Source organism: Schistocerca nitens, chromosome 8 (assembly GCF_023898315.1).
Source record: "Schistocerca nitens isolate TAMUIC-IGC-003100 chromosome 8, iqSchNite1.1, whole genome shotgun sequence".
In the NCBI taxonomy this organism is placed as follows: Eukaryota; Metazoa; Arthropoda; class Insecta; order Orthoptera; family Acrididae; genus Schistocerca; species Schistocerca nitens.
Genome location: NC_064621.1, coordinates 462,931,443 through 462,951,026, shown reverse-complemented (window position 1 = coordinate 462,951,026; position 19,584 = coordinate 462,931,443). Strand labels below are relative to the sequence as shown.

Sequence of the window (19,584 nt, the reverse complement as noted above, 5' to 3'; positions counted from 1 at the left end):
ACTAAGGTCTACGATCCCTTTAGCGGTGTATAAAGAACTTTAGCTTCGAAGTCAAAGCAGTCAAAACCTGCTATCATTTATATCACATATTTTCACACTCGCAAACTCAATCAAAACCGACAGGTGAACGATCTATATAAGAGTTTGTCAGAACTGGTGGTGTATCGATAAAGCGCGTTATCGGAATACGAATGTTAGCGGGATCGAATATCGGTCGGTCCACAAATTTATCTGGCTTTGTATTAAACTAGTCTTCACGTCAACGATGTGGAGAGCCGCGAGAAACTACACGTGATTCGGATTCCACGTTAAACTGTACGTCCGCTTTCCTCGGTTGGATAACGGAGGTAGGTTAAGAAAACGCAAGTCGCCGAAATGGCGTCCAATAGAAAGACTTACACCAGGCCATTGAACCACACGAAATAATAATAATAATAATAATAATAATAATAATGTGGAGTAACACAGACCTAGAAGCACTCAATACACTTACACGATCACAATGCCATAAATATAGAATACATCACATACATTCAGCAACAGAAAGATTCACATTAAGCAGAAAGGAAGGAGGAAGGGGATTTAGCGATATAAAAAACCTACATTATGGACAGGTAGACAATTTAAGAAAATTCTTTCTAGAACGCGCAGAAACTAGCAAAATACACAAAGCAATTACTCATATAAATACATCGGCTACACCACTGCAATTTCATAACCACTTCTACAACCCTTTAGATCACATAACATCAACAGATACGAAGAAAGTAAATTGGAAAAAGAAAACACTTCATGGCAAGCACCCGTATCATCTAACACAGCCACACATCGATCAAGACGCATCCAACACATGGCTAAGGAAAGGCAATATATACAGTGAGACAGAAGGATTCATGATTGCAATACAGGATCAAACAATAAACACCAGGTATTACAGCAAGCATATTATTAAAGATCCCAATACCACAACAGATAAATGCAGACTTTGTAAACAACAAATAGAAACAGTAGATCACATCACAAGCGGATGTGCAATACTAGCAAATACAGAATACCCCAGAAGACATGACAATGTCGCAAAAATAATACATCAACAGCTTGCCTTACAACATAAACTTATAAAACAACACGTTCCTACATATAAGTATGCACCACAAAATGTACTGGAGAATGATGAATACAAATTATACTGGAACAGAACCATTATAACAGATAAAACAACGCCACATAACAAACCTGACATCATACTCACCAATAAAAAGAAGAAATTAACACAACTAATCGAAATATCCATACCCAATACAACAAATATACAAAAGAAAACAGGAGAAAAAATTGAAAAATACATCCAACTGGCTGAGGAAGTCAAAGACATGTGGCATCAGGATAAAGTTGACATTATACCAATTATACTCTCAACTACAGGAGTCATACCACACAATATCCACCAATACATCAATGCAATACAGCTACATCCAAACATATATATACAACTACAGAAATCCGTAATTATTGATACATGTTCAATTACCCGAAAGTTCCTAAATGCAATATAACATATACCGTACAGCAAAAAGGAAGTGACGCTTGATAAAGGTCCGCGTCACTCCATTCCTCACCAGACTTAACGTCTGAGAAAGTAAAGATAATAATAATAAGGCCCGGGAAAAGAATAGGCCTCCGGTATGTTCTGCCAGTCGTAAAAGGCGACGAAAAGAACAAACCACTAATAGGGCTAACCCCCCTTTTAGTGTGATTACTTGGTTCAGGACAGAACTAAAGAAGCCTCGGACAAGCGCCGTCATGGTCGGGGACGACGCTTGAACCCTATGCCCGCCCACAATGGTAACGACACTGCTAGCACAATGGAAAATGATTTAAATCCAAATAGAGGTGTTTTGCAGGATATGCTTCCTGCAACCACCCTAGAAGGAAAACAAAGACAGAGGATGAGATGGTCAGATGAAGTTAATCGACACCTCATGTTCTGTTATTACCAAGCAACAAACCTAGGAACCAACACAACTGGATACAGATCACAAGTACACACAACATTTATTACCAGATACCCAGAATTAAAATTTTTAACAGAACAACGACTAGCTGATCAGATCCGTGTAATAATCAAAAATAACAGGATACCCCAGTCAGAATTAGAAAACATCAAACAACAAGTACAACAAATACTAGAACAAAATAATGTGCAATCAGAAGAAGAAGAAGAAAATACAGTAATGGACTCAAACATCCCAGAGCAAACAAACAAAGAACAACACACATCAATTAAACAATCAGAGGGAAACGACATCTCAAGACAGCCACCAGAACAAGCACAAATAGAACACGAAGTGACACACATGTTAGATATAGAAGAGAAATTTCAGCTGACATATATAGAATACAAAGACACAAACACAGACATTAGACCATTCTTGCATAGACCACCAAATAACCCACAAGTCGAAACAACAATAACAACTATCAACACAATCATACACAACAAAATAAATGAAAATACAACAATGGAAGAGTTACAACTACTGGTTTATGTAGGAGCACTCACTACACTAAATATACACACTAGGCAGAGATCAGAACCAACCAACACACAGAAGAAACCCACAAAACCAGCATGGCAACACAGGCTACAGATCAGAATAGAAAAACTGAGAAAAGACATCGGACAGCTAACACAATTTATAAGAAATGAAATATCAGACAAAAAACGAAAAAGGTTAGGTAAAATCTCACAACAAGAAGCAATGGAGCAATTAGATGAAAAGAAGCAGAAGTTACAAGCATTGGCCAAACGACTTAGAAGATACAAAAAAAGTGAAAATAGAAGGAAACAAAACCAAACATTCAACACAAACCAAAAGAAATTTTACCAGACAATAGATAACACACACATTAAAATAGACAATCCACCAAACATAACAGACATGGAACACTTCTGGAGCAACATATGGTCAAACCCGGTACAACATAACAGGCATGCACGGTGGATACAAGCAGAAACAGACTCATACAAGATGATACCACAAATGCCTGAAGTGATAATTTTGCAACATGAAGTCACCCGAGCAATTAATTCTACGCACAATTGGAAAGCCCCTGGAAATGATAAAATAGCAAATTTCTGGCTAAAGAAGTTCACCTCAACACATTCACATCTAACTAAATTATTTAACAGTTACATTGCAGACCCATACACATTCCCTGATACACTTACACATGGAATAACCTATCTGAAACCTAAAGATCAAGCAGACACAGCAAACCCAGCTAAATATCGCCCCATAACATGCCTACCAACAATCTACAAAATATTAACTTCAGTCATTACACAGAAATTAATGACACATACAACACAGAACAAAATTATAAATGAAGAACAAAAAGGCTGTTGCAAAGGAGCACGAGGATGTAAAGAGCAACTGATAATAGATGCAGAGGTGACATATCAAGCTAAAACTAAACAAAGGTCACTACACTACGCATACATTGATTACCAAAAAGCTTTTGATAGTGTACCCCACTCATGGTTACTACAGATATTGGAAATATACAAAGTAGATCCTAAATTGATACAGTTCCTAAACATAGTTATGAAAAACTGGAAAACCACACTTAATATCCAAACAAACTCTAATAATATCACATCACAGTCAATACAGATTAAGCGTGGAATATACCAAGGAGACTCATTAAGTCCTTTCTGGTTCTGCCTTGCTCTGAACCCACTATCCAACATGCTAAACAATACAAATTATGGATACAATATTACTGGAACATACCCACACAAAATCACACATTTGCTATACATGGATGATCTAAAACTACTGGCAGCAACCAATCAACAACTCAACCAATTACTAAAGATAACAGAAGGATTCAGCAATGATATAAGTATGGCTTTTGGAACAGACAAATGTAAGAAAAATAGCATAGTCAAGGGAAAACACACTAAACAAGAAGATTACATATTGGATAACCACAGCGACTGCATAGAAGCGATGGAAGAAACGGATGCCTATAAATATCTAGGATACAGGCAAAAAATAGGAATAGATAATACAAATATTAAAGAAGAACTAAAAGAAAAATATAGACAAAGACTAACAAAAATCCTGAAAACAGAACTGACAGCAAGAAACAAGACAAAAGCTATAAATACTTATGCCATACCAATATTGACCTACTCATTTGGAGTAGTGAAATGGAGTAACACAGACCTAGAAGCACTCAATACACTTACACGCTCACAATGCCACAAATATAGAATACATCACATACATTCAGCAACAGAAAGATTCACATTAAGCAGAAAGGAAGGAGGAAGGGGATTTATCGACATAAAAAACCTACATTATGGACAGGTAGACAATTTAAGAAAATTCTTTCTAGAACGAGCAGAAACTAGCAAAATACACAAGGCAATCACTCATATAAATACATCGGCTACACCACTGCAATTTCATAACCACTTCTACAACCCTTTAGATCACATAACATCAACAGATACGAAGAAAGCAAATTGGAAAAAGAAAACACTTCATGGCAAGCACCCATATCATCTAACACAGCCACACATCGATCAAGACGCATCCAACACATGGCTAAGAAAAGGCAATATATACAGTGAGACAGAAGGATTCATGATTGCAATACAGGATCAAACAATAAACACCAGGTATTTCAGCAAGCATATTATTAAAGATCCCAATACCACAACAGATAAATGCAGACTTTGTAAACAACAAATAGAAACAGTAGATCACATCACAAGCGGATGTACAATACTAGCAAATACAGAATACCCCAGAAGACATGACAATGTCGCAAAAATAATACATCAACAGCTTGCCTTACAACGTAAACTTATAAAACAACACGTTCCTACATACAAGTATGCACCACAAAATGTACTGGAGAATGATGAATACAAATTATACTGGAACAGAACCATTATAACAGATAAAACAACGCCACATAACAAACCTGACATCATACTCACCAATAAAAAGAAGAAATTAACACAACTAATCGAAATATCCATACCCAATACAACAAATATACAAAAGAAAACAGGAGAAAAAATTGAAAAATACATCCAACTGGCTGAGGAAGTCAAAGACATGTGGCATCAGGATAAAGTTGACATCATACCAATTATACTATCAACTACAGGAGTCATACCACACAATATCCACCAATACATCAATGCAATACAGCTACATCCAAACATATATATACAATTACAGAAATCCGTAATTATTGATACATGTTCAATTACCCGAAAGTTCCTAAATGCAATATAACATGTACCGTACAGCAAAAAGGAAGTGACGCTTGATAAAGGTCCGCGTCACTCTATTCTTAACCAGCCTTAAAAAAAAGGCTGAGAAAGTAAAGAAACAATAATAATAATAATAATAAATAATAAAGACAACTAAGTTTGTACGGAACCCTCACAGCGTGAATGCCACTCACTCTTCTCCAGTTTATTAACAGTGCCTCTTCTCGAAAATTGATTTTATCATCAGCAACATGTGAATCCTAAAGTGCTTTGCACTTTGTCTGCTGCTGTGAATCGAAGTCTATGGTCTTCACTAACACGAGGAATGGAACTGCACAATCCTCCACCTGAATATGATGGCGCGAACCACCGAAACGCCTAGTGGCAAAATACGTGACTGACGCAGTGAACTGTTGTTTATAGCTATCCTCCAATACACATTTTTGCTAAATCTGACTCCTGGGTGCAATTCACAAAATTTCGTGACAGGCGTAATTCGTACTAGTATCAGCTGTTACCTACCCAAAATTGAGCGAACTATTGCTGCAAAGAGGAGCAGCGAAATGCAGGACTATGGACGTAGAGGAACTAATGCATTAAATTGGAAGCAGGCGCCCGAAAAAAACACTAAAAAATACATGATCATACAAAATAATTAAATATCCATTTCTAAAGATGGTACAGGTCAGCACGAAATGGGAGTTGATAGTGAGGCCTGGGAGTAGTCTGGGAGGAACACCCCAGGAAGTAATTTTGGAAACTTTCTAATTCATGGGAATGAGAAAAGTGGACGCGTCCGCACACGCCTTAATCTCTGTTCCCTGTAAGATCCTAATGTAGTATATGCCATGGTCACACGAGAATTTCAGTGTGTACAATTGCGTCCTTACGGAGTTGGATCAGGGAAAGTAAGTGCGTCCGACCTGTGAACGACACAGTTTAGGCGTAATTGTGGCAGGTGGCTTCAGCGGTGTCACCGAAAACGGGGCCATGGGAGCGGTGGTCTGGTACGTGACATGGCAGAGACATGCGTGGCCAACGTGAGTGCGGCAGGAATGTCACGCACCACGCACCGCTCTGCGGGGGCTGGGGGCTGCCATCCAAGCCAAGGCCTCTCCGGCATTGAGCTAAGCACTTGGGACAAGGTGAGAGAGTCGCGTACGCAGGCGACACCGCCCACTTTGCCGGATTGCCATCCCATCTGAAGTTGGGTCTGCGCTTTATTACTTGACTTCGCATAAATTACAGAACATGAAAGTAGCAAACCCTGAGGAAATACTTCTGACGTTCCTTTTACGTTTACGAAGTTTTATGTTGGATATCAAAGCAGGTTGTAAGAAGTAAAGTGCATAGAGGAGAAGACAAACGGAACACCGATATCCTGGAATGATTCTAGAGGGATGGGAGGGGAGGTGGAAGAGGGAGTGGTGGTGCTGTGAAATTGTTGAGCAAACGGCGTTCTATGATCGCGTCACGAGTTGTCCACAGTGGTGGGAGGCAAGAGAGCTAGGAAGAGGAGAGCAAGAAACATGTGTACGCATGCGGAACACCAGGAGCCAAGTCATAGCGGAGACCAAGATCCCTTGGTTACCGTGGTAAGCGGGTAACGTTAGTAGTTCAGGCTGTTGCATCTACGCCAACTGACACTCCTACAAGCACTGTCATGAAGGTCATCCCAATTGGAGGCCATTATAAATGGACCTTAAAATCTATTTTTTGTTCATACTTCAAGTTTATTGCAAAAGATTTTCCCCTCAAACAACCTACTCATTTCAGGGGCGTATACACGCCACCTTCCCCAACAAAATTCTTCAACCATGACAGTATAGTATTAACGATACGATTCGAAACAATGTTGACTTAGAGTAGTACAAAATAAATTCCCCGGATTTTCAATGTGATCAAAGTACTCTTACGTGCACCAGGGATACCATAAAAATAAAATGCTTTACCAAAACCGTTTTTATTACCATCATTCGACCAATGATAACGTCTGCGGCCCAACACACACAACGTTCACAGAAGTTATGCAGATTTGGGACTGGAACAAAATGGTTCAAATGGCTCTGAGCACTATGGGACTCAACTTCTGAGGTCATTAGTCCCCTAGAACTTAGAACTAGTTAAACCTAACTAACCTAAGGACATCACAAACATCCATGCCAGAGGCAGGATTCGAACCTGCGACCGTAGCGGTCCTGCGGTTCCAGACTGCAGCGCCTTTAACCGCACGGCCACTTCGGCCGGCAGGACTGGAACATTACGTTCCCATATTGTGCATGGTAACCTTAAATAAAACGATAGTTATTAGTACGTTGAACAAGAAACGAATCTGTTATACGACACGCGTGATGGATTTTAAAAACTATCAAAAAATTTAGTTTCGAAACAGCAACATTAAACAATTAACACCTTCCTTGGATGCATACTGCATTGATGGTATTAAAAATCGTTTTCGTAAAGAATTATATTTAATGGTAGCGCTGGTGTAGGTAAGAGTACTTTGATCGAAGAAATTATCCGTTACAACGAAAATTCGCAGAATATATTTTGTGCTACTCCATGTCAAATTGTTTTGAATCTGTCGTGAGTACCATACTGTTATGTTGTTTGAAGAAGTTTGTTGGGAAAGGTGGCATGTAAACTCTCCCGAACTGAAGAGGATGTTTGAAGGGAAGTCTTTCGCAATTAATGTGAAGTATGAACGTAAGAAAATGATTAGATCTAAAGGTCCATATATATTGGTCTCCAATTAGTAAAACGTTCATGAGAGTGCATTCGATAAACGATGTGTGTGTGTGTGTGTGTGTGTGTGTGTGTGTGTGTGTGTGTGTTTTTCGAAGAAAAAATTTAGGACGCAAGTTCTACTGGCCAGAGATTCAGTCTCCAAAAATCGATATTTACAATAAGGTACATGGACGTCAGCAGAAATTTTCCCAGGGCGAGAGGGACAGGACGAAACTGTCATTTTCGATACAAATGCGTTTTGAGACGTGTCATGCCAAAATTTTTAAACTTTATAGGTGACAAACTTATTACATTCAACAGAATTGGTCGTTATCTGTGGCGTATGAGAATTCTGCAATGAATAACAATGGTACTCCAGATACCAGGGCGGTGGGCTGAAAGTACTCCCCTCTTGCCGCGCACCACCACCACCACATTGTGGTGGATATTTGTAAATTCCCAAAACACGCTTAGGATGTGTAGACTACGCCATACAGACCAGAATTCGCGGGCTAAGATCCACACGTGCGGAAGTGTCAGCTCCACGTGGCGTACGAAAACGGAAACAGAAACAGTATTTTACAGAAATCACAGTTTCAGTGGACGCGAAACATTTATACAAGAAATATGTCTTGTGATGTACCATCAAATTGCTGATTCGAGTATGTACCGCTCACAACTTTCTCTCCTCGTTCTTTTAAAACTGGCGAGTATGCCCCCAATCAAGGATAAAATAATGTGTGAAATAAGTCTGCATTATTACAACTTATTTCTTCTACGGAAAGACGAAGTGTAGAGATTACTGATATTAATGAAACATTTGTTCGTAAATGTACCGTATTGGCGTAGATAAGCTACGGGATAGTTCTGCTTATGTGTGTTTTAACGTGGTCTTATGTTTCATTCCAATGAGTGAAATGGAATATTATGCAGTCGTAAGTCACTTCGTCAGTTCATGGCTAACGGAAAATCGTTTTAAGTTAGTGGAGGTTTGTGATGTGTGTTCCATTTTAAACACTTCACAATATAATTCGCGTGTGGTCATTCTATGATTCGTGTGAAGGGCGTACGAAAAGTGCAAAGATGGAACATTGAGGAAAATCTATCAAATGTTACTAGACGATAGGCAGTCAGTGTGTGAAGTAGCTGATGTTACTAGTACATTAGAGGAAAGATTACTGCACATTTCACATGAATTAAGCAGATGATCTTGACAATACGAGAGTAGCACTGATGGTAACTGAAGAAATCACAGAACTAATTTCTCAGCAGTACGTAGACTATATTAATCGACAAGCGAACTGATTTTGTGCATCTGTTTATTACCGGTGTGAGAGAGAGATGCAGTTCTGCAAGTTGGAAATGAAAGAAAAATCAAAGCTATGATTTAAGTGGTAGATAAATTATTGTTTTGTTAAAAAAGTATATTGCCAAGTCTTTCCTGCGAGACCAAACGGATTCTCCATATTTGCAAAGATTAAGACAGTAATCTACAAACACACCTTAAGTCTGCTGGCCAAAATTTCTGAAAAATTTGTTTCCTGGTCTGCGAAAGAAAAGGTCTATCATCGGGACAACGCACCAGCGCGCATACGTGCTTTGAGAAGCACGAACTATTGGAACATCCTTTTACAAGATTTGGCATCGACTGAATTCCCTTTACTCACCTAACGAATGATCGAGTCCAACGAAGTGATTATGGAAGTCTTAGATGGTATTTTGCAAACGTTCCAGAAGAGCGCTTCAGGGATAGAGCTATTTACTGGAAAACGGACATTGACTTAGAGAACGGTATTGAAGCTAGAAGAAGTGTCTTTCACATGTGTGAAGAGGGTAAGACGCCAACTTGAGCGTCAGCTCATTTGGTTTCCATGTAACTTTTTGAAGGAGAGCCTTTACGACACTGCAGTCTGTGTAAGACGCTGTGTAGCGCCAGTGGCACTTCTGTAGCTGTCTGGTTGCATCCGGAATCTCTGGCCGTGTCATCTGCCACAGCGGCCACAAGAAGTCGCTTTCCCCAGCCGCCGTCAGGCGCGTAGGAGGGAAGGACCACGTGCTGTCCCCGCCACGGTTGAAACCAGACACCGTGCGGTGACGCAAGATTAACCGCTGCCTGGCTCCGACTAGGCGGCGTATCGGCCGAGCCGGTATTGCATCGGCGAACAGGTTTAGAGGCTTTGTTTCCAACTTAATACTGCGCTCATCTCACCGTGTGCTGCTCAAAACCAGCACAAATGCATACAAGGTAGTCAATAACTACACAGTCTCGTTGCTCGAATCGTTCCAGAGGCCGGTTTTACACTATCAAATTTCTTTGACAATGAAATTGACCGATTCATCACATTGACAAAAAACTTTAACGTGACGCAAAAAGGATTATTACACTGTCAGATATTTAGTCATTATTGCCTCAGAATGACCGATGAAGACTTATTACTATCCTGTGCAGTTGGGTGTACAACTGCACTGCGTTTATATTTGGAAGGGGAACAGGAAAAAAAGAGAAAAGGAAAGGAAGCGTACTTTGATGAAGCCGTGGGCTTCACAGCTAGATAATAAACGCATTTAATAAATTTTACTATGAGAGTTGCAAGTCGAGGACGTGAACTCTTACAAAACTTACGAATGGATGAGTGCAAATTTCAGTGTGTATTCAGGTTATTGCCTCTCGTATTACGAAGCAGAACACTAACCTCAGAAATGCTGCATCAGCAATAGACTTTAGATTTTTCCTTGCAGTAAACAGAAGACAATCTATTTCTTTGATCAAGTGAGGATGAAGCACTACGTTTGATCAAATAAATTTGACGAAAGGCAGCATTGATAAAAGTTTCCTATTACGCTACACCAAATGTACTTTATAAACCAATTTTGTCAATGAAATTTGATACCCGCCTAACAACGCTCTGTCTACAAAACTACACCTTTTCGATGCTTAAAAAAAAAGAGGGACGTTCATCACTAGCGTCCTTAAACCATTCAGACATTCGTCTACAGGAATTTCAGGAACAGTCGTCTGCAAGGATATCCGAGTAGACATCAGTTTCTCTGTTCAGAACTCTCAATGTCAAACATTCCACTTCTGACGAGGCAAATCTTTTCAACCAAATCCTCTTCGTGGCGGGGAGTCAAGCACAGTAAGCAGCTGCGCGAGTGTACCTTATTAGAATACAAGTAGGAAATTCTGGAATTGAAATAACTCATCTCTGGGTGGCCCGTAAATTTTTTTTAATTCTTCGATATTACTCGACTCAGTTGAAAAAATTGTTTGAATTATATGAAACAACACACTAGGTTGCCAGAGTTTCTTCCCTTAAACATCACGATCGAGGTCTAGAGTTAATTGAAATTTATGTTTAAAGTAACAGTAACTCTCCATTGAAGTTATAGCATAGTAATATCAGTTCAGTGCAGTACATCCATTATGGATTTACTGCCTATGTTACAATGCTGCATTGACACAGCTTTCTTTCAGTTAAGTGTTACTCCTCAGTACACGCTACCGAAATTAATACAGTACTGTAAGATTCGTTAAGTGCTGCAGGTTCACATATCTAACAGTGATTCACTGTGTCAGCTATTGTAGTTGATTTGTTGTCTGTTCTGTATATTATAAGGAATATTCAGCACACGTCTGTTATTCTGAAGGGAAGAGTAACGGCGGTGGAAAAAATTTCGAAATCCGCTGTCCGTCATTACTTCACAGGTTAAGACAACGTGAGTTTGACAAACATAAAGAACGCACTCCTCACTTATATCAGTAAAAAATGTGGTAAGCAATGTTGGACAAACTGTTGGAAAACAATGAAGGAGACATTTTACTTTAGCAAAACTCGTCAATGTATTAGAAATAGAAAGGGAAAAGAAACTATATGCGGTACAAATATTGCTTAATGTAGCGAAATATCCCCTTATCTTAGTAAGCACACTATATACTCAGGTGACTGGCATAATGACCTTTAGAATGGACAAATATTTCCGCTTCCCACCATCCTGAACTACTTGATTTACAAGTGACAGTTAATTTTTGAGGTCAGCTGTAGCCCCGCATTTACACTCATGTTCAGGTTTATTTTCCTGTCATCGTTTGATTTTAAAAAACAATCACGTTCTTCTCGCCGCCTGTAGAAACATTGTTTTTGTATTCTGCAAGGGGTACCCCTCTTAGTTATATTGTGACATCAGAGACAAGGTCAACTTCCATAATAACGAATGAAATTCATCAGTTAGCTATCGTTACGCTTAAGAACGATCGATAAAGTCGCCACGAATGCTGTCCGACAGTTCACGTTTTCCTATAAAAGTCTACGCATTGCTAGTATTCGCGCCTAAGCCTCTGCTGTGTTGGTAGGCTAGTTCTAGGTTGCGCAGTTAGACACACACAGATACCGCAGCAAGCAGCTTGTCCAGTCAAAAAGGTTGTGGTAAACTTCCTTACGGACTCTCAAGTATGATTATCAAACTTGCTGTTACGTGTGTCCATCTTGACCAACAACTGCGTTTTGGAAAGAATTACACTACCCACTTGCTAAATCAGTCGTCAATGTTCAGTCCGAAAACTTGTTCGATCCTATCCAAGCCACTTCACCTGTGAATAATTCCTGCAATCTACATCCACATCAACCAGATTAGTGTAGTCAAGCCTTTGTCTGCGTACAATTTTTATCTCCTCCCCTTCCTCCCCCCCCCCCCCCCCACTACTCTCCATTCACTGATGCCTCAGGATATGTCCTATCAAGCGATTCCTTCAGTCAGATTGTGCCATCAATTTCCTCAATTCAGTACCTCATTAGTTATCCTGATTTCTCACCTAAACCTTTCTGTAGCACTAGTCAGTAGCTGCTATTTTCTATACTGCTTATCGACCATGACATGAGACAGGCAAAATACCATGTGACAGTAAGAAGAATGCAACCATCAGTTTAGTCACGGTTGCAAGATACTGACTTTTTTTTTGCAAAAGAATGGAAAAACTGGTAGCAGCCGATCACGGAGATCAGTTTGGGGGTCCGGTGAGACTTAGAAACAGTCGAGGTGATACTGATTCTACGTCTTAGGTTAAGCAGAGGCGAACCCACATTTAAAGCATATGTAGATTTACAGAAAAACTGATGTCGACTGGAATATGCTTCGAATTTCTGAAAGTAGCAGGGATATAGTACAGGGTGCGAAAATTTATCTACAAATTGTGCACGTACCAAATTGCATTTATTAGAGTCTAAGAACATTAAATGGAAGCGGTAGTTGTGATGAAAGTGAGATAGGGTTGTAGCCTATCCTAGATATTATTCAGTGTGTACTTTGAGCAAATTGTGAAGGAAACAACGAAGAAATTTAGAGAAGGAATTACAGTTCAGGAAGTAGTCAGGAAATGTAATATGACCATTATTGTTTAGATATATATAAATGATGTAGAAAGTGTCGGGTGCTCTCCAAGGCTGTTCGCAGATGCAGTTCTCTGTAACAAAGTAGCAATGCCAGAAGATCATACCGATTTGCAGAATGACCTCCAGAGAATTTATGAATAGTGCAGGCTTTGACAGTTGACGCTGAACGTAAGTAAATTTAACAATTGCGCATACATAGGAAAAGAAACACTACTGTACAGCTACACTATTCATGACGAACCGCTAGAAACAGTATCTGCCGTAAAATATCCAGGAGTAACTATCCGGAGGGACCTTAAGTGGAATGACCATATGAAACAAATAGTGGGAAAAGCAGATGCCAGAATCAGATTCATGGGATGAATCTTAAGGAAATTTAACTCATCCGCGCAAGAACTGGCTTATAAGGAGCTTGTTCGACCCATTCTTGAGTATTGTTCATCTACCTGGGATCCCTACCAGATATAACTGACAGAGATCGAGAAGATCCAACGAAGAGAGGCATGTTTCTTCACGGGCGTTACAGAGATGCTCAACAGACTCCATTGGCAGGAGTTACAAGAGAGGCGTTGTGCATCACGGAGATATTTATTACTGAAATTTGGTGAGAGCACTCTCCGGGAAGAGTCGGACAACATTAATCCTCCTGCTCCACCCCCACCCCCATGTCTCACGTAATGACGAAGAGAAAATTCGTGAAATTTGAGTCAATACAGAGGCTTACCAACAATCATTCTCCCCACGCGCTACTCTCGGTTGGAACAGGGTTGGAGGACTGAGTGGTACAAAAGTACCCTCCGCCACACACCATTAGGTGGCTTGCGGAAATGATGTAGATGAAGGACTTTGGGGTTTGCCAGGGACGTAATTCTGTCAAATGGCGAAGGGTTTTGAAGAATACTGGAACGGAATAGTAGACACACAGGAATTGAAGACATTAGCTACCAGTGGGTACTGACATATGAATGTGGCAAGCTGAAAGTTTGTGCTACACTGGGAATCGAAACTGAGTCTCCTGCTTATCAGACATGCGCTGGCCGCTGCGCCATCCGGACTACTATAGCACGCCTCCAGTCAGACCCAGATTCTCCACTTACACCACACACTACAGCCTCTTTACTCGTGGCGTGTCGCCGATTCCCGAAAGAGTTTGAGCTTTGTGTGCATCTGCACTGAAAGGATAATTGGCCGTCATCGCCTTAGTGGCAGAGGCTTGAGGCATGGTCGTAAGACGAGTATCGACAAAAGAAAATTGCTCTTATCTAGACGAAGTTGCTGCTTTAGAGAGGACAATTATTTTAGTTTTCCCAGCAGCGGAGTTATAGACCCCAGGCTGCTATTGGACGTCCCGGGTCCACGGCACGCCGTTGCGGTGGCTGCTGGGGAACCGGACTGTGTCGTCGCCTAGTAACCGCAGATGCCCGCGGGCGCGCCACCCACGCAGAGGGGAACGCCAATCGCTTTCCACGGCGGCGGCGCTCGGCTTAAATTTAGTCTGCCGGTTTATTCTGGCGGCCGCGTATTTCCGTGCCCGCCCTGGGGTTCGGCCTAGGCTAGCTCAGAGTCTCTCTGCTGCTCGCCCGCAAAGCCGGTTCTAGACTCTCCGTCCCACACGAGAAGCTGTCGCGACTGATCTACGTGGTACATCCCCAACTGGCATTCAGCAAGTGTTTTCTGTCCTGGTAGATCTTTTATCGCTTCGATACCTCTAGTTACGAGCGCAACTGCTATACTTACAACGTGCTGACGACCGACTGGGAGCAACATGCCTCGAATTTCCTTCGAGCAGTCATTTAGAGATTCGCTACGGGGTTCATTCCGGAGGAAAATTAAAATTTGACTCTGCAAAAATCTTTGAGCCGTTCTTTACTATGTATGTGCACTTTTGAGTAAGGGGGTGGGGGAGGAGGGGGGAAGAGATACTCAAACCGAAGTTCTAAGTCACATTTCGATGCCGATGCCTTCGTTGCCAAGAGCGTTGCCCACGGCAGTTCCCACTGTGTCAATGGTAAGAAGTATATGTCAGAATTTAAGTTCCCGTAAATTACTCTCCCCACCCATCAGGATGATTCCTTCCGCAGGGAATCTGCCAGTTTTCACTCTCGTCAAGCATTGCTATCAGGCTGGCTGTGAAGCTCTCGCTGTCGATGGTACTATGACTTTCCTCACGAACTACCTTTAGTTAAGAATGTGATGGTTCGCCACGCGAAATCTTGGTAGAGGTGACAGGTTGAACTATACTGTAACTTTAGATTTGGGTTAGGTTGGAAAGTATGTTTGCAAGTTAGCGAAACCATAGAAGATGAATATGTAGCGTACCCCGAGGCGCTATAAGTTCGATTTATTAGATACAAATAAACTGTGTGGTGTGTATGGAAAAGCTGTATTACACAAGGCAAACCACCGATGATAGAATTTCTGTGCTTTTTATGTATGTGTATCTTACATGAGCTACGGAAAAAGCAAGGAGGTGGGTCAGTGCGCAAATCCTACTTTGACTTTGGAAACTGACATTTGATTGGAAGATTGGGGGAAAAAAGTGAGTGAACGAAATTTAACGCCGAGTGACATGAGGTACTAGCGAAAGTAAAGCTGTTAAGAGCGGCTCCTGAGTCGTGCTTGCATAGCTCATACATAGCTAGAGATCTTGCCCGCGAAAGGTAAGGAGTCCCAGGTTCGAGTCCCGCACCAGTATATTTTTAATCTGCCACGAAGTTTCGAAATTTTTTATCTCTAGAATCAAATCAAGAGGACAATACAGGTAGATTACGGAATGAGGGAAGAATTAACTTTTATTGTAACGTTATCAGCACTGATTAAAAGTGCGTTCTCTCTCTCTCTCTCTCTCTCTCTCTCTCTCTCTCTCTCTCTCTCTCTCACACACACACACACACACACACACACACACACACACGTTAGCACCTTATCACAACTCAGGTGGGGGGCTTCACTTCTGACGGATGGACTGAAGAACGGGCCATATCTCTGCTGCTAATGAATCTAGCGGCACAGTAGCTCCATTTCACAAAGAACGTTTCAGGAAATCCATAGACCCTCGACAGCTTACGCAGAACTGTGTATCACACTCAACACTAACAGTTCTTCAACTCTAATGTGTGTACAGATTAAATGTATGAGTCAATTTGGAGGGGGCGGGGTGGGTCGTATACTTTGGTTTACGGTCTCTCAGTGCAAGCAACGGGAACGCTGCTGGCGACGCACGATCCACATGGGAAGGATGGTGTTTGCCTGATGTGTCAGCGAGGGGCCGGCGCAGACAATGCCGTACGTGCCGACGCAGCGGCCTAAACACACAATGGGACAATATAGCAGGCGGCGCCGTGTCTTTTGTTCCCTAACCTGTGACAAGCACTTGACAGCTAATATTGCCGATGCCTGAATTTGTTTCCATCTGATATCAACCCCACTGTGGCCTGGATGCAAGCTCAATAAAACGTCCAGTTTCTCCTTAGGAATGCCACCGTCAGCTGTAGGAGAAACACACATACAAAACTTAATGTCAGACGGACGTGGAATTTTGTGAATGGGACTAACCCAGATACATTCCTAACCACATGTCAGGAACTGACTTAAAACATTCACATGCCTTTGATTCCCGCCTGTTCTCGTGAAATGCAGATCTGTTCGAGCTTGGACACGCCACACTACACTCAAAATTAACACAGCGTACACTCATTGATATAGAACTAGCTCATTTAATCATATTACTACACTACATATTACTGACACTCCCTCCCTACTCTGCCAAGTCTATCTGAACATCGCAACTACCGCAGTCATAACTTACGGTAGCGACTAGCACTTCGGTGCTTTTTACATAATTCGTACTTAGCGTAACCCATCAGGTAAATACACAGTCGGTGATTGTTTATAAAGGTAATGATCAAGCAGCTGAATCTCCACAGCTGTATTGTTTGTTTTGTTCAGTTCGTTCGATGCAGTCAATTCCTGCTTAATATTGTCTTTTTGGCTGCCAAGCCAATTGCTGGGAATGACTCAGTTCGGAAAAAAAACTTATTGGTGTAGTACACTTCCTAAAAAGACACGATCGTTTTTATTCTGTTCAGGAAAAGTCGGGGAAATGTTTTTTTTGGAAGTTCATTGCACCGATATAAAATGATCGCTGCAACTTTTTTTTTCCGAAAAGTCAGCTGAACTAGTGGCACCCTGTAATATGAGATACATTAAGACGCGAATTTTCTCAGTTTTTTGTTAAAAGCGAATTTTGTTTACCCTCTTGCCTATACTGACTTGTTGCTATTTCTGTATGTTCTGTTATATTTGTGCAAACAGACAAAGTACGCAATGAAAACGAAAACAGAGTATCGGTTATTGCTTTTATTTTTGGTCAACGACAGTTCCAAAAGTTTACGTTACTACGACGACTGGAAATCTTAACTATAATACAGTGATGTGGGATGAATGAGACTCCCTTAATTGTTGTTAGAGCATGTATTTTGTCTGTTACAGCCGCGTTTCTGTTAGTGACGGTGCGTTTAACGTCAACAACCACTTATATAATTTTGACAAATGTCTGAAATTTGCCGGCAAGCTTAGTGAAATATAAACAAATGTCAGTATTCTATGGGGAAAAAATTATTTCTAGCGGTGCGATTCATCCACACAGTCAGTCACTTGCGCACGCTTTGAAGCGCACTGCTGCTACCAGTTTTCTGTGGACAACAGGTAACGACGAGGGTTCGCCAGGACTCTGACAGTGGGGGTAGGGCGCCGGCGAGGCGATCACTTACCTCGTATAACGAAAGTGCCCGCCGCAGGCGTCTAGTTGGTCCTCGAGTCTGCACGCGACTGGCTGCTCCGCCAACGGCCGGCTCCAGGTCGGCTCGCCTTTCGCCTCGCCTTACCAGGCGCGCCGCGGCCGAGGCCGCCTGCCCCCACCCCGCGCCCTCTCCCCCCTCCACCAGGCCCGCGACGCCGGCCGGTCCGCTTTTTTGGCGCGAGTTTTAAGTTCGCTCCACGCGCCAACGGCGGGGTCTCGTTTCAAAACTGTTCTTTCCCCACCCCCCACTCTCGTGCGAAAACGCTGTGCAGGCACCCCTACCACCGGTGATTTCTGGAGAGGGAGATCACCTCACACCCCTCCACAGTTCTCGCAATTATTTTTGGGTAGCGGTGCGGTAGGAGGAATGTGCTAAAGAGGGGTGTATCAGTGACGTCATGTTACAGAAAGATCGGGGGCACCGCCCAGAAATCTGGCAGCTATAGCTATGATTCTGTTCCATAACTCTCTTCTAAACTTGCAATCTCGCCATTCACCAAAATTTTTCCTAATCGACATTCTCAGAAATAAGAGCGCAACATATTCACAACTAAGAGTTAGAAGGGGGATTCACAGTAATTTTGCGGAAGAGGGAAGGCACAAGGTAAGAAGAAGAACTATTGTAAAATGTAGCAATATCTCTTTAATTTATCTGTTATTTACGTTCCGTCACTAGATCGGAGGAGGGTGGAGCTGGTAGCTTATGATAAAATTAATTCTACATCTACATGCATACTCTGCAAATCACATTCAAGTGCCTGGCAGAGGGTTCATCGAACCATCTTCACAATTCTCTATTATTCCAATCTCGTATAGCGCGTGGAAAGAATGAACACCTATATCTTTCTGTACGAGCTCCGATTTCCCTTATTTTATAGTGGTGATCGTTCCTCCCTATGTAGGTCGCTGTCAGCAAAATATTTTCGCATTCGGACGAGAAGGTTGGTGATTGGAATTTCGTGAGAGGATTCCGTCGAAACGAAAAACGCCTTTCTTTTAATGATTTCCAGCCCAAATCCTGTATCATTTCTGTGACACTCTCTCCCATATTTCGCGATAATACAAAACGTGCTGCCTTTCTTTGAATTTTTTCGATGTACTCCGTCAGTCTTACCTGGTAAGGAGCCCACACCGCACAGCAGTATTCTAAAAGAGGACGGACAAGCGTAGAGTAGGCAGTCTCCTTAATAGGTCGGTTACCTTTTCTAAGTGTCCTGCCAATAAAACGCAGTCTTTGGTTAGCCTTCCCCACAACATTTTCTATGCGTTCCTTCCAATTTAAGTTGTTCGTAATTGTAATACCTAGGTATTAAGCTGAATTTACGGCTTTTAGATTAGACTGATTTATCGTGTAACCGAAGTTTAACGAA

General features: G+C 41.6%; 1 protein-coding gene across 6 annotated transcripts in view; it reads right to left on the bottom strand.

The window, feature by feature from the left end:
* Nucleotides 1-18,330, bottom strand: part of LOC126198733 (tropomyosin) — a 176,120-nt gene extending 157,790 nt beyond the window's left edge. For all 6 annotated transcript variants that reach the window (XM_049935267.1, XM_049935266.1, XM_049935261.1 and 3 more), the window contains exon 1: nt 18,186-18,330. The gene's annotated coding sequence lies outside the window, so the exon portion shown is untranslated. The remainder of the gene's footprint in view (nt 1-18,185) is intronic.
* Between the last annotated feature and the right edge of the window lie 1,254 nt (nt 18,331-19,584).